Here is a 5139-nt window from a genome sequence, read left to right on the forward strand (position 1 = left end):
GGAATAGAACATAAATTTTACCTCGGACACTAGCTCAATTGATAAATGAACGAGTCGACTTTGTCTAAATTCAAAATTGACGTCGGGTTCAATCCCAGACCCTTTAACAAAACTTAACCGTTGAGTGAGTCAAAAAATCTCCCCTCACATAAATGTCGGGTTTTGCATGGGGCTGGTTGGGATTTCCGTTTATTAATTTTTTGCCCATATAAGATTTGATATTAAATTTAGCAGGCAACCGCAACCGGATGGTTTCAGATTTGACTCATGCATGCTAGGCCCAATGGTAATAGACCTTTGGCCCAGATCCGACCCGACAACCACATCGCAACAGCCACTTTCATTTTTTATTTTTATTTTGCATAAACTCACAAGCATGTTTTTAATCTATTATTTGGCATAAGGATCAAAATTTATAAGGTGTTTGAGATTGCTTATAAAAACAACTTATTGACTTATTTCGATGTGTCACCAGTAATAAACATTTTTGAGTGTTTGGATAAACAACTTATACCGGTGCCAAACCGGTAATAAGGAGTTTTTGAAGAAATTAAACCCTTCTGATTTATAATAAGTTGATAAGTGCTTTTATAGAAAATCATACGTTGTTTCAAACAAGCAATCCCAAACAAGGTGAAATAATAAGCTTTTTACTTTAAGTTTTGAACACATGCAATGACACAAACCACCATGTTATAGTTTCGTAATGAAAAATAGTTTACGTTCCTGAAAGATGCTACCGTATCGTATCGTTAAGTGATCTTATATTTTTGAAGCTTCCGCATTGACATTGACAAAAGCTTCTTGTTGTGGAGCTGAGTTGTGTCACCTTTCCGCGTTCTAACCACAAGTTCGTATCCTACGTTTACTAATTTTTCTAATTTTTTATCTTTTAATTTCGGTTTTATCATGTTTATAAAAAAAAACAGGATAAAAGAATTACAACAAGACTCAAACATGAAAGATTGCATGTTCCTAGTTTTTTAGTTTTTAATTCCAGGTTTATTTTGTTTTTGAAAAAAAAATGGGATAAAAAGGTGTAATAAGATTCAAACACGGGACATTGCATCTGTAAGTTAAGGAATTAACCAACATACTAATAACGATTTTATAATAAACTTTTATAGCTTTGTTTCTTATAGTCAAATGATGATATCACTTGAATAAAATTCATAAGTTCACCGCTTTTTGAGGCTTATACTATGCTAAACGACACAAAACCCTACAAAATACTATGTAGAAGTATTAGATATTAGTGGTTTAATGAATCATCCAAAATCGACGATCAAACCTTAGGCTAACTGGTAGTTATAAACTGTTCGTGTTCACACAGCTGGCACAAAGTCTCCACAGTGGCGGTTTAAGTGTACGTTGACACTATGATCGCTTGTAAGTAATAGAGTGGTAATGTACCGAGATCGTTTTCACAAGGATTGAACTACTGAGAATCAGAGAGTTCATGAACTTCTTGTGCATGTTTCGGTTTGTGAATAAAAGTTGGATTTTTGTTAAAAAGTTTTAAAAGACGAAATAGACTTATAAATAAAAGATGGACATTTGTGTAAGTATTTCTTAAGATAAAAATAACAACATAATGATCAGAAACTTATGAGATGTTTATAAAAATTCCAATTTCTCGAAAGTGAAGATTTAAAAACAGATCTCACAAAGTTCCCACTCTCACAACTCCGAAGCTTGTTGATTTAGCTAAAAAGAAAAAGGAATGAAATTCGTACTCAAATCTCTTTATAATACAAATCTGTAATGCTTGAACCTTAGCTAAATACAAACAAAATTCGTATCTCTACGTAATTATCAAAGATTTTCTTAAATGTTTGTGTATCACTTAAGCCGTATTTCGAATCTGTCCATCTCTAGGTCAAAGATCTAATATTAACACTTCAAAGTGATTGGCTTATCCGCATTGAGTTTTAGTCCCGACTTAAGTGACCAAGTTTATGAAGCGGTAAAGAATAAAAACACCCAATTATTGCATACAAATCTTTAGTTAACTCACACCACATCCATAGAAGTAATTAGAGACATGGAAAACATAATATAAGACAAGAAATAAAACTTGAATGAAACTTTCATTAAAATAGAACAAAAGTCTGTCGCCAAATTAAATGCTAAAACTTAATTTAATAGTATAATGTAGAGAGACTTCAGCTAAGTTGTGATAGGGATGATCTTCAAATAAGCCCCCGGCTTCTTTATACAGGGGATGAAAGAATAAGGATGACCTCTAATACCCAAAGGAAATTGAGCCTTCAAATATCTTGTGGATAAAGATCCATCCACATTCTTTTTTAATCAAAAACTCGGCTTCTAGAGCAGCTCCAGCTGTATAACATATTTTAGAAAAATATTCAAGAAAACATCCTCCAAAAGTTGAACTTTATCCAAAAATTCGAAATCTTCCCACCGTGGTCACATTGTGGACACTGTCTCAAAGTGATGTTTTCGGAATAAATTCTCATCTTTTGTGTTTCATCATCATTTTAAAACTTTTAGAATAAACGGGGATAAACAAGAAAATTGGGTATTTAAAATATGCAAAAACGGAAGAAATAAATAAGAAATATCTCTAAAATTAGAGTTATCACTAACCATCGTGTTTCGTCTTTGATTTCTATATGTTTTTAGTGTGTTTCTTGAAAATTGATCGAGGGACATGGCCATATCTACGATTTGAATTCGATTAAATATCCTCCAACACCTGTTTCTCAACCCATCCATTATTCGGCACATGTCGGATCCAAAACCTTTGATGAACGGGGGCACACATTAGTTAAGGATAAGACAACAAACACACAGAGAAACTTTTTTTTTACTTTGTCCTTGTGAAAGTCACAGGGACACTTCCCCCCTCCCTTTTTCAAACACATAGATGGCCATTTAGTTCAATATTTACAAAATAGTTCTTTCAAGTCCCTAAGAATCTGACATTTGGTCTCCTGAACTATGAAGATTATCACGCGACCCCACCCCTGATGCTCCCAATCTTTTGAAATTTTCGTCATCTACTTTTGATCTTTGAGGTATTTCTTTCTTTCTGGTTTGAATTTTGGAGTATTGTATCATTGTTGGCCCAGACTTTGATAACGCAGCTGTGGTTGATAATAACCTTGATATCAAGTGAAAGTGGAGCCAACATCATCCAAGATGTAACTTGTAAAGTAAAAGTGACAAGGAATAATTAGACCATTTAGAATACCAAATATCTGAGGTAGAACTAACGCGTCGAACATTATAAGGACAAATAAGGATATAATTGTAGGCTAATTAATGTCGATTTTGACTCAGATGAAAATTTTTATTACTATAATTATAATCGAGCTAAATTATAATATCAAGGTTTTGTTTGTATAAGTAGTCCTATTTCGTTGGCTGAATTGCTAATCAGCCGATTAACTACCATAAACCGAATCATGAAAACCAGTCATGTCGGTTTTTTAAGTCTTGCAACCTCTGATCGAAACTGAGGATGGGTTTTTGAGTTAACTCATCCTTGTAGTGGGATCATAGTCCTTTGAGTAGGTCATTTCGTCATTCTAGTAATTTAATAGTCAGATTTAACTGTAATGATAACATTTGGAAGCAAAGGGCCATGTACAATTCATGCTTATTAAATGATTTTTGGATCATACTAAATGGTCCACATTCTTAATGTCCACATATAAAGGATATTCTGTATCCAATCAATTTGCTGGATTTATAACGTTCCGCTCCAATATAGTACGACAAAAACTATTAAAAACATATTATTAAGCATAAGATAGCGTACATCAATGCAATTATCTTCAAATTCATACGAGGATTCATATGATTTGGTAGTTCATCAGTTCATAGAGTATTTTGAAAATACAGTCATTTATGGTGCTAAGAATCTCATATTGGCTGAACTTGAATCACATATATAGAGAGAGCGCTTGAGATCATGTGACGAAAAATATTTTTGATGAAAACCGTGAAAAGTAGTCAATGTACCCTTATATTGGGTTAATATTAACCTTGTATTTTGTGAACGTGGTGAAAGTTACATACCCAGTTAAATATGTATCTCCGCTATTTTCTGTGAAAGCTGTCACCTTCAAACGCCTTCACACAATGTAAAGATAACCTTCACATATATGATGTAAAGGTTTGATTCCTCGCACTTCTCATGGAAAATGACATTTTCTCATAGACATGGGAACGGGGCGGGGATGGGACAGGGACCTTAATCCCTGTCCCCGATTACTTATCTTTATCCCCGTCCTCGTCCCCATCCCTGCCGGGAAATATAATTGCATCCCCATCCCTATCCCCAATAGGGAATGGGGATCCCCAACGGGGAAACGAGGATTTTTTTTTCGGTTTATGCAAGTTATTTTAAATTAAATATGTGAGAGACCATACATGTTTAAATCTCAAACATTTTCAATAAACCTAAAATTAAAATGAATTTAATTTAATATAAAAAAACCATATCATAAAAGAATTAATAACCTAAAACCAATTTTTTTAATTTAATCAAGAAAAACTTAAATTCACATGTATCAAAAGATAGAGTAATATAAAACATTTCAAGTAATATATAAAACTTATCGAGTAATTGTATTTTGACTTGACATCCAAAAAAATGCATATTAACATCTAAAAAATAACAATTTTAGATTATAAACCTAGTCAGGAAATAGGAAATTATGAATTAACGTTTTAGTTGAAATAATATATATATATATATATGTATAGATATACATGTAATTTATTAATTAATATCTATAATTGATACGGGGCGGGGTGAGGCAGGGAGTACCATACCCGTCCCCGTCCCCGTCCCCGTCCCTGTTTTAGCGGGGAATCCCCATCCCCGACCGTGGCGGGTGGACCGGGTTCCTCGACAAGTCGGGGCTCATTATCATGCCTATTTTCTCATGAGAACTCAACCATATAGTTATGTGTGTGTATATATAATCATGTGTAAAGCTAGCAAATTATACAACCTTTAAAAACTCATCTAAGTCGTTCTTTTTGGAAATCAACGGTTATAGTGGAATGGATGTTACAACTCAATGAGAAAGGAAAGGTAATATTAAAACGTCTTTCATTTTCGGAATATTTATGCAAAATCCTCACCCCCCCCCCCCCCCCCCC

This window comes from Cynara cardunculus, assembly GCF_001531365.2.
Source record: "Cynara cardunculus var. scolymus isolate 2C chromosome LG 4, CcrdV1, whole genome shotgun sequence".
In the NCBI taxonomy this organism is placed as follows: domain Eukaryota; kingdom Viridiplantae; phylum Streptophyta; class Magnoliopsida; order Asterales; family Asteraceae; genus Cynara; species Cynara cardunculus.